This window comes from Lygodium microphyllum, chromosome 27, assembly GCF_053477565.2.
Source record: "Lygodium microphyllum isolate KBCC chromosome 27, Lygodium_microphyllum_v1.1.10, whole genome shotgun sequence".
NCBI lineage: Eukaryota > Viridiplantae > Streptophyta > Polypodiopsida > Schizaeales > Lygodiaceae > Lygodium > Lygodium microphyllum.
Window position 1 is genome coordinate 116,477,459 of NC_141161.1, and position 12,376 is coordinate 116,489,834.

A 12,376-nucleotide genomic window follows, 5' to 3' on the forward strand; every position below is an offset into this window, starting at 1 on the left:
TAGACAAGACCCTAGATGGGGTGGATAGCATGCTGTCCCATAGGGGTCTATTGTAGGAAATCAGCCATAACTTTGTGTGAAAAAATTTGAACGGGACAAGTAATGTGTTGTTACGAAGCTCACGAGTTGTACTTTCAGTCCATGTGGGTGAAGTGGGGCTGGAAATAATTTAGGACCAAAATTATTGCAGAACAGATGGCTGTCCAGAAGTAGCTAGTGTGCTCTCCAAGACACGATGGCTGGAGAAAAACAACCATAACTTCCTCTAGGAAACTCGGATTGGGGAAAATGAGGTGTCTTCATGGAGCCCTTGAGGTGTACTTTCATCCCATGTGTGGGACGTGGGGCTGAAAATGTGTCAGGACCAAAACTGGTGCCAAAAAGTTGGCTGTCCAGAAGCAGACTACATCCCAAAACAGGGGTCATTTCTGGTTAAGTTCCAGCCAATACGGCCTCCTTGAGGTATGGAAACTCATCCAAGATAGAGGTCGAGTACCAAGAATCTTCCTCTATTGGTAGGCCTTGCCATTTGATCAAGTATTCATGAATAGAACGGGTACAGAATATGTCGTCGCATTCAGCCAAAAGTGCTTTTATTGCTGCATTTTGCTTCCCTAAAGTGTGCTGGTCATCAATATCCTTATGCAAATGCAAGACAAATATCTGTGAGCATTTTTTGAATTCCTTTTTGAGGTTTCTTACTATTATGAGCTGAAAATCTCCTATTTCTTTGATTCCTTCCAAATGTACAAGCTGCCCATGCATTACAAACTCCATATATAGTTGAGAGAAGTCCATAGAGATTTTTCCCAATTGCTACAGCCAATCACAACCCAAAACAACATCCACGGAGCCCATATCAAGGGTAATTCTGTCCATCTTTGTTGCATAATTTTGAGCCAACCTGAGAGACACTTATGTGTATACATGGATGCTTATTTCCTCACTTCCATTGGCCATTTGAACCTTACGAGGTTGTTGTAATTCAGTAGGAATACATGTCAAACGGACAAGAGTCGATTTATTCACAAAACTGTGTGTGTTGCCACTGTCTATAAGAATGTATACATTCTTGCCATCAATGTTACCATCTACCTGTAGGGTGTTCGGGCTCATAGAGCTGGTCCATGCATCCATGGAGATTGAGCAAGCTAATATAGTGGTAAGTGTGGGGTGCAAAGGGTCATTCCCAAGCATGCCATCTATGGGGCAACCATTGGGGTCAAAAGGGAACCCATCCGATGAGTCATAAAACTAATCAAGGTCAAGTTCCTCTTCGTATTCGGCATTTTCAGTATGTGCCATCAAGGGAGAGGTGTCATGTGAGTCCTCTTCCAACTTGTCACTATCTTCTAACACATACATGCTATTAAACTTGACAATGGCGTTCTTAAATGGGCATTTGGATGCATGATCAGCCATGTACTTATCTCTACATTTAAAGCACAAGCCCTTAGTCTTGCCATCCTCGACAACCTCGGGAGGGATGAAATTTTGACCGTTAGAACTAAAGCCATTCAGTGTCTTATTTTCAGCATACTTTGGGTCACTTTTGGAAGCGGGTGTTGTCCCAAAACTGCCAAATTTCCTTTTAACATTAAAAGTGGGGTAGGTGGGGATTTTGGGGCTGCCATTCCCTGCATTGTTGATGTGCTAATTAACAACATATAGGGGCTACCTAGTGAGGTATCTTTGTTGTCCAAAATTGGCTGCATGCCCTTATTGTGACGGTATTTTCGACCATACCATTTAGCCAATTCTACAGCTGCAAACAAAGTGGTTGGCTTTTGAGCCATTACATGAGTTGAAAGATTCACATCTAGCCCATAAATGTATTTATGCAATTTTGCCTCATCACTGACGGCCTCTACATACATGGATAGGTTCATAAACTGGTTGGTATACTCCCTCACGATGAGATTTGGCTGACCAAATTGATACCATTGCCTAGCTAAACGTTCTTTCTCTACCGGGGAGACAAAAACTTGGACCATATACATTTTGAAATCCTCGCAATCATGAAACTGCTAGTTTTCTCTTTGAATCAATCTCCACCATGTGTGGGCAAAACCCTCTTGGTGAAGGGAGGCAAAAATAATATTTGCCTTATCAGTACGGGGATAAATGAGAAAATAGGCTTCCAATTTAGAGGTCCATTCCTCTAATCCAGTTGGGGATAAGGACTGCCCATTAAACTTAGCAAACACAATCTTGTTACGCAGCTCATTTGGGCCTTGTTGCCCATGTATGCCATGTGTTGTATGCCGCCCATGTATTTTGTCCTGCCCATACATGCCTTGCTGTCCAAACCCTGGCTGTCCAAAATTTCCATGTGGGCCATGCTGCCCATGCATTACACGAGGACCAAATTTCACATTAGGACCTTGGTGTCCAAAATGACCATGTTGCCCATGCATTAAATGCCAAGTGGACTAAACATTAGGGCCTTGCTACCCAAAACTGCCATGTGCATGCTGCCCATGTACACCTTGCATTCCATGCTGCCCCAAATTTGCATTAGGCCCTTGCTAGCCATTCCCATGAGTATGCATATAGCTTCCATTATAGGGGAGCTGCTGTCCCAAGGATGGGCTTGAAGGGTTCGTAATGGGGGAGGGAAGTATGGGTTCATCATGTTGATTGGAGGGATCGCCCATCTCATAAGTGCTATGGGGAAAGCCAGATCGATGAGTAAGTCCATCTTGGCCATCATCTTGGAATGACACTGATCTTGGCACGTTTCCATCTCCCTATGGCGTTGTTACAACTCTCGATGTTGGTCAGCATGATGGGTCTCATGTTGGCATAGAGTATGGTTAAGCATAGCCAAGCGGTCCATCTCGGGGGGCACCGTCTTCAAACATGTCTTCACAATCCTCTTAGGCTGAGCTAGGATCATTCATTGAGGCACGTGAGTCCCTTGTTTCATGTTGGAAGTCCTCTTGGGCCTTTGCTTTTCCCTTGTGGCCTGCCATCCTAAGTGCAGCCCACTAGACCCCCTGTTACAAAAATTGCAATATCTTGAGCTAGGAAGCTCTGATTGCTGAAATTTCTAATTCAAATAAAAGATCTCAATCCCCTCTACAAGGATATATAAAAATATATGTGAGAATAGATTGTCAGGGCTTTGCTATAATTGACTTTTGTAGGCTGACAGTGTAGGACTGCTACTTGTCCCTTAGTACCTCTGAGCACAAAATTGAACATATCTCCCAAACCGTAGGGCGGAATAAGGAGATTTATGGCTCAGATGTAAGGATACAATGCCCTCTTTGAATCACGCTTTGGGGTCTGCACTCACTTACACAATACGGCTTTGTTGTAATTGACTTTTGTGGGTTGACTGTGTGGGACTAGCTGTCTGCAACACCCTACAATAACTCCTTCAATGAGCATACATTATCCCGATGCTGAGGTGCTTATTCCAAGACATCCTAGGCCTCAATGGTGGTTCTCAATGCCACATAGATCCATACATCATTTGCATCAATAGTTCTCTTGTTGATACCATTTCTTGACCGCATACCGTGCCCATCACTGCATAAATCCACCATACATTCCCAAGTGATACATCTCATTACTAATACATCTACAAGGATGTGGAATGTAAATGATTGGGATTAGGGCTATTCATTCAAGTTTACCTATACCAACAAGAAATTTTTTGGGCTTTGAATCACCGGGAGGTGGACAAAGGGGTTGTGCACCCCTTCAGGGTCTTTAATGGCAAAGAGGGGTCACCCCTCTTTTATCTTGCCACTTCACCTGGCATTGGGCTTTCCAAATCACTAACTCATTCATTGCATCAAAGTAATAATTTTAAAAAAAAGGCATACACCATAGCAACCATTGTTTGGATTAGCTAATTGGCGACTTTATTAGCTACACATGCTTGCTGCAACAAAATGTTCATAGGAGTTGGACCAAAAAGCTCAAGTAGTATGTCAGGAGGCAGATTTTCTCTTGCAGATGTTTTTCCCAATTTGAAACAGACATTAGAGAGTCCACTTAGCTCTTTTGAAATATCCAACTTGCTTCCAACATCTGTGGTAAATGATTTGCAAGCTACTGCTCCTTTTGCATCCGATATCAAAAACACACTGCATTAGCAAAATATAGCATGATCCTGGGAGCCATTGCACATGATTTCCTGCAAGTTTTATATAGGTGAAGTAGTTTCTTTGAGGTAGTAAGAGCGACAAACTTTAGTACATGTTCAACCAAGATTTGGTAGCAGTAACTCATCTTTAACTAGTAGCAATGGTGCCTGTTTTAGCTAAGTAGCAGGTGAAATCTGTCAAGAATGATATGACTAGCAGGGGTTGTCCATAGTAGATGAACTATAGATCATTTTGACCGGAATGAGAGGATGAGCAACATCGAATAATTTGCTGAATAGTAGTACTTTCAAATCGGCAATGGTGACCATTCAAATAGTGTGAACAATAGGAAGTTCACCATAGTTGGACAACAAAAAAGTAGCTCAGAAGAAGCTCAATATAGCGTTAGATGTGGCAGCTTTAAAGCATCTATTTCTTTAGTACTAGTGGCAATAAACATCAAGCCTTTTTTCAGTAGCAAAAGAGGAGAGAAGCAACCATTGTTGGATCTTTAGTTGGGCACCAAAGTGTTGTGTTTCCAAGAATGAAGTTATTTGACTCATTTGTAAATTCCCATTCTATATTACAGTAGCAACACACATTTTCACGGGGAAGAAGTTGGAAGATATTGTGCCTTCCTCGCACAACTATGATGTCCCCGAAGTGACTCAAGTTGATTATCAGCTTATTGACATCTTTGAGGATGGATTTGTGAGCCTTCTTATGGACAATGGTGGAATTAAGGATGATCTCAGAATCCCAATTGATGAGCAGCTTCTTACTAAGATTAAGGATGGATTTGCTAATGAAAAAGACCTTGTTGTGACTATCATGTTTGTGATTCAGCTTCTTAATCACATTAAGGATGGATTTGTTGATGGAAAATACCTTATTGTGACTATCATGTCTGTGATTCAGCCTTTAGAGAAGTCAGTGCGGTCACTGATGAATGTTCCCTTCACCATGGAGACTCTAGATTTGGAGGCACAGTTTATCAAAGAAGCAGCAGTGCAGGGAATGGTGCAGGTCAAAGTCTAGATGTTGGTTTCTTTCTTAGCAAAGCGGCCGATTGCTTTTGTCCTCCCTCCCTACGGAGTCTCTTATGCATGTGTTTGCCATGGAATCGCATCATGGGCGGAGGACCCTTTAGGCAGTGAGTGCAGGTCGTGGCAAAGCACCCCAAGCTAATGCAGCCATGGGAGAAGCTGGCCACCTTCCCTTCAAACAAAGTCACACCCGCCGAGCAGCACATATAGAGCCTCGTTGGGTGCTTCAATAAGCGAGGGGCAAAAGATATTTGGACAGAGGATGATGGTCCTTACCTCTCGCCCAAGTAGCTTGCAGCCTCACCACCGCAGATGGAAGCCTCCAAGGATCCATCCATACTCAACGATGCCATTAGGAGGATGCTCAATACGAAAAACGAGCTGCCATTCTTTCCCTTCTGTCTCCAGGTGCGGTCAAACCTCCAGTGAGCTCCCCAAGAAAGGCTGCCATAGTCTTCAAGAAGGCTGACAATTGTCTGACTACTCCATGTGTACCTGTGGAAATTGTGTAACTAGGATTTTCTAATTGTGAGAAACTGTAAGAACCCCAAATCTATGGGAAAGAGAAGGATCAAAGACAAAGATCCAGTACCAACTCTAATGAAGGAGACCTAACTAATCTAACTAAGAGAGAGAAGAGAGATAAAGATTGTAGAAGAAGAGGGGGAGGAGAGAGAAAGACAGGGAGAAAGAAGAGAAAGAGAGGAAAGAGAGAAAGAAGAAGAAGAAGCCATGAAAGCTTGTGAAGGTGAAAAGAGAGATTCTTGATAATTCCATGATACCTTAGAATACCCTCTTACACTTTATATACTGTCAGTGTGACTGGTATGTTCCCATGCCATGTTCATGTGTCCCCTGCTCGTTACAATCTAATTGATGCTTACCACTTAGAATCACATAAATTAGCCAAGGAGCATAGATTCATTGCAAGAGGTAGTATTTCATGTAAAATCTATGGAACTTTACAGTGTAGAGGCCATAGAAGGTAACACTAGTTTAAATTTACAGAGTAGATTTACCGGAGGAGGTAGCATTAATATATGATGCAAAATCCACACAAGAGGCAGTGTTTGCATGTGGTTCGCCACCCTTGCATGTTTCGTTGTGTTATCAATTGGAGACAATAATTTTTCAACCCCTAGGAAATGTTATGTAATTATATTTATCACAATATTTTATCAAACTTTACTATGAAAATAAGTTGATATTATTTATTGTAGTTTTTTAAAATTTCCAATGATTTGTGACTTATTATATGAGTGCACAGACGTGATACTAGTCACATTATGCATGGTAGATAGACGAGAGGATACTAATGTATTGTGTTATGGTGAGCAAATAATTAGAGGACGTTAGGTGGAATTATTATTTTGAAATGCACATTTTAATCCATAGAATTTATCTACTTCATAGTGTGGAAAAATAATATAAAAAATGGTACATTTTGTATGCATCTATAACCATAAGAACTTTGCATATGCACATACATAATCCATTTATTTTTTATATTTTTTTAAAAGAGATAAATTATTATTATTAATCATAAAACTATTTAGAATAGGTTGTGTTTGATTCATTTGCACAAAAGTAAGTAGTGGAAGGAGAGAAAAATTAAAAACTCAAAAATGATGGTTTCAATATGTTGTGAGTACAAAAGCTTAATTAAATGTTATAAATACATGCACAAGGGAGATTTCCACCCATACATGGAGATAGATTATACCCAATCTTGTGTCACACATGCTTTCTCAATCATGTTCTCCAAAGGCGAGGGAATGGCACCTTCTCTCATCACTATAAAATAATGAATTACTTTATATTTACAAAGCTATAAGCTCAATCTTAGGAAAAAACATGGTTTTTTTCAAAAGATAAAAACAACTAGATCTCAAACTTTGATAAAGCAAAATTTTCATCTCCCATTAATTTATATTTTGCAAGGTTCTCTTCATCAATACAAGATTTCAAGTTATATGACAAGTTTCCAACCAAATTATGTAAACGCCCCGAACAACGTAGTATGCTTAACAATTATGATATTTGCTTGTTTTCGAGATTTAATAGAAAAGAGAATGAACACTTAAAGCTGAAAATGAAAATTACTCATAAAATTACAGTCATAAAAATGTAAAAGTAATGAAGACAAGATTGAGGGTTGAAGATGGGCAACCCCCCCCGAAGGAATGTATTTCTGCTCAACCCAAGTCCCTTAGGGAAGAGCTCAGTTACAATCAACCTGAGAGTGAGAAGAAGTAATTCTCACTCTCACAAGATCATGCAAAGATGTACAAACACACATGCATTATCTATTATGCAATGATAAGAACTGATTTCTTTACAGTATGAGAGAAAAAAAAGGGGAATTCAGCCTTTCTCCATCGTTGATCAGCAGTACAGGGATAGAGCTTGCTTCTTGTAGCTAAAATGGAAGAAAGAGCTCAAGAAGGAGGTGCTGTAATGAATTTATAGGCTTGCTGTCTTGTAAAACAGCAGTGATAGAAGAGGGAATATGGAGGAATTTGATAATGGAGAAGTGGGGGATGATGATGGGGATTGATGGGGGCCAGTTTCTGGCTATCTGTGGGTGTTGTACATGAGTTTACAGCAAAGAAAAATGATGCTCAATGAAGAAAAACGAGCTCTTATTTATAGGAGAGGGGAGAGCTAGTACAAAAAGGGAAAGTGGAGTAGCACAAGACAAGTGTCCAGCCACATGTCATGAGATGTGACAAGTGGTGGGACACTTGGAAACTTGTGTGACAAGTGTCTTGACACTTGTCTCTTCTTTATGGCCTTCCTTTTTGGGTTGAATACTGTCAAGAATAGAAACAACCAAATTTAGTAAGCACAGTCAGAGTATAGAACTTACTATTTTTAGAATGACATCCCTATTTTTTAGGACTAGCATTTTTAGGCTAATTCGAGGCTCCTAAAATTTAGAGACCTCCTAAAATTTAGGGATCTCCTAGAATTTAGGGACCCCCCCAATATGGGTATCATATGAAAGCTTTTTCCGTGTACATCGCAAAAATGGTATCCGAATCTTCATGTGACTTTCCTATGCAAAGAAATGTGCATTTCAAGCTTTCAGCCCACACATGCACATTATACAAGCATTTCATGATCATGCCATCTTGTTGATTGTAACTGTCTGTTCTGCTGGATCTAGCCCACACTTCAAGGCATCAATCCTTTCTGTGTGCGAGTCTAACCCTGATATGCGTGAGTTCTAGTCACAGGCGCCCAATCGGGTCATATAGGTGGAAGTGTGAACTATCTTTTCTCTAACCCACCGTGTGGGTCCACCATAACCTGTGACCACTCATCAGTGGCCAGCTACAATGCACTTTTCTTTATATCTAATTAGTGCAAAGGAAATAAATTTAATAAATCATTATATAGACAAATTAATGAAAAATGATACAAATTCTGTTTCTATAGAGTTGTGACAAATTAGGTTAGCTTTTCAAACTTGTAATTATTGTTCATGTAACGTTGCTATGCCACTACGCGCACACCGTGTAAAAAAATCTAGGGTGTGGCTTCCTTTTAGATATAGAGAGCCAATGCCACTTTAGGCATTAGTGTTAGTGTTCATGGTTTAAAATATTAGATTTTTTTGGACAAGTTTTTAGTCCATTTTTTATATTCTAGATATTATCTCTTCTAAAAAAAATCCTTAAAAATATAGACAACTTCTAGATTAAGATGACATGTATAATAATGCATGTAGTTTTTAGCCAATTCGAGAGGATTTTACGTAAAAAGAGAGATTAATGAAATCACGCAACATGCGATCGTTGTTTTTAAGCTGTGAACAGCACTCCGAAATGGGAGCTGAAGAAGGAATAATTTGGCTGAATTTTGGCCAAGTGTCTTGGTATTTAACCCCCCTTTTGGAGCTAATGGAGGCATCAGATTCGTGATCTGAGCAGCATAGAGGAAGGTATTATTTTGTACACGTTTTTGTCTATTAGAGTTATATTTTCTCATATATCTTCTATATTTTCTAAATCTTTTTGGGAGTATTCTTCTACATCTTGAATCTCTTCTAACACCTTCTCTTTCATCTACTCCTCTCCCTAAATCTACCTTCACCCTAGTGTCTCTTATCTTCAAGAACTTGGCTTGAAACCTTCAACCCTTCTCTTAACTCTACCATCTCTAGAGTAAAAGCTCTTGAACCCCCATACATTCTTCTCTTGCCAAACCCTTGTGGTGACCTTCAACCCTATGTGCTACGACATTGGTGAACCTAACATGAAGGTCGATATAAGAGAACTCCGAGATGGGGGATTCCTTAGGAGATACTCTACAACAATTGGTGTACATATTGCATCAGACTCAGCAACAACAAATCCAAATGTTACAACAACAACAACAAAGGCAAGACGAAGAGAAGATTGATTCCACAGCTATCAAGGCCCTAGAGGAAGTTGGGTGGGAATTAAAACAATTTAATGGTCAAAATTTCTCTGTTTTTATTTGCTTGTATGTTGAAAAAATGCTCTTCTTTGGTGTACCACAACATGCATGGAGTCGCTATTTTGCCAGACTAGCCACTTGATGATGAAGACCAACAAAGTATGGAAGGTCAGAAGATTGAATTATTCCTTAAGGCTGCATATCCCATTCTGCAAGAAAAGCTTGCTGATCGCCCAGAAGATCCTACCTCGTATCAAGAGTCAAGACTGCATGGACAGATGTTATTGATGCAGTTAACATGATTGCTCGAAGAGAGCGGATGCAACTAAGATTGGGCTCTAATTCAACTTCAACAACTCCATTGATGGACCTTGTTCCACCTTCAAAATCCCCTATTCCTTTGACTAATCAACCAACTCTTTCTTCTTCTAGTCCTTCTAAAAATGATGTAATGGATGAACTCATTAAAATCATGCGTGACCTTCATCTGAATCTTATAGAAATTAGTTCCAAGGTGGAGAAGTTGGATGTCAAATTTGAAGAACAAGGACGATCATCAACTCAAAGACCCATGAGAGAAGGCTTTAAGAGGCGATATATTTGGTGCGACAGTCAACAACATGATAAGAGGGCGTGTTCTGCCTTCTGTGAGGCTGAAGCACAGAAGCTCGTCTTTTGGAAAGACAGAAAAATTCATGCAGCTGAAACTGGTCTTCTACTGGAGCCAAAATTTGGCAATGGTGGAATGAAGAAAAGATTAGAAGATTTAGCTATAATAAATTCCTACACAGCAATTGATGCAGCTACCTATGGGCTACAAATTGAGCCAACTAAATCAAGTTTGAAAGCATGTAAAGATAATGTGCAATCTAAAGTATGGATGTAGGCACTAGATCAAATGAAACGTGGTAAAGCAGCCAAAGAAGATTTGGCTAACGCCAATTAGTGAATTCAAGGAATAACTAGTTGGAAAGAACCGGTAGATTCTTCTTTCATCTTTGCGCATTTGGCTAACGTCAATCATAAAGAAGACTTGATTCCAGAAAAGAGAAGAAGAGAAGGTGAATCAGGGCCTTTCTCTTCTGGCCCTCCAAAACGGGTAACTAGAAGAACATGTGAACAACCAAAGCTTGCTGAAAATATAGCCCCAGATCAAGAGATGGAAGATGCGACACAAAAAAAGAAGACCAAAGGAAAGAAGAAAGGCAAGCAGCCTAACTACAAATTGCACTCTGACATAGAATCTGCAATGGATCTCAAATGAGTCCTAGAAGAACGAATTCTAGGAAGAAAAATTGAATTCACCTTAGGCGAAATTCTTGGAATTGCTAAACTTGAATTCCATGATGTAATTATTAATGTAATTAAAAGGTAAAGACAATATGTTGGTGATGAAGCTGAAGAAACAGATGCTATTTTGTAAGTTATTTGAGTTTTTGTGCTGGATGAAGAGAAATTAACTTCACAAGGAATTCATCTTGAAGCAGTTAAAGAATTAATTGTAGCAATTGAAGCTGAAGATAAAGAAAGCATGAATGCAAAAATTAAAGAAGTGAAAGCTGAAAATGTAATGGTCAGATGATCCAAACCAGTTGGGCAGCCCACCTCTCAAAAAGAAGGCCATCTATAGCACATGCATGAGGAGGAAGAGACTCGGTTCATTCCAAGCAATCACTACTCCCGTACGCATTGGGCAAAAGCAACAACGGAGACCGTCGTTAAAATTGGAGAAAAAGAAAGACCATGCATTGCAGTCTTTGACCATGGCTCGGAGATAAACGTCATGGCAAGGAGTCTCTATGAAAGTGGCGGATGGCCCATAAATGTTGATCCAAGTTGGTGAATGATAGCTGCAAACAATTCTTCTGGAGAGTTAGATGTTGCATGTCCTAATGTATAGGTAACTATTGGAGACATAAAAGACAATTTTCACTTTTTTGTTCAAGACTCTTGTAGTTACCCTATCATTCTTGGGCAACCTTACATTTCTGAAGCACGCTTGGAAACAAAATCTCTCGATGATGGATCTTCCTATGCTTGAATCTGAAGCAAGGATAATGAACGAGCTGTCCAATTTCTTACTATGTGTGTTAACCATCATCAAAATAGAGATCCACTGTGTGATTATCCTATGCCTCCTAATGCCTAAGAATTCAAGGGTTTTCGGGCTACACTACTATAAAAGGAGGCTATGGTAGTGCATCATGTTAAAAGATTGAACCTCCTTATGATACGAAAATTGTGTCTCTAGCAAATTGTATGTATGTACAACCAATAGTATGGGTTGTTATAAGTCTCTTCCGGCCATGACTAAAGCTGAAAGAAAATATTTATGTCATGCAAAAAGGGAGATGAAAACTTATGACATGATGGTTGAAAATGAAGATATTGAGGGCATTTTTTTTGGACTTTTTACTACTGACACATTAGCTAAAATATATGCAGCTGCTCATGTAGAAAATCAGGCTAAAAATCAATCCATAGAAGTATGTACATTGGATTTTTATCAAACAATTCAAGAATTTGTTGACCAGGAAGAAATTGGCTTACTCAACAAGGTCCAAGTGCAAGTGGAGACAAAATACAAGCCGATGGATAAGAAAGTCAAGCATGTGGCAGTTCCACTACCTCCTGAAATTGAAGGGTTGGCTGATAGGGCAGCAAATGAGCCAAGTTTTTGTGATCCTTCCAACATTGGTCACAAGTTCACATCTGAAAGTATAAAAGAGTTCAAAATAGGTGAAATTTCTTTTCTTTGGCCGGTTGAAAAACACTATTTTATGCAAATGCTAATGAAACATGGAA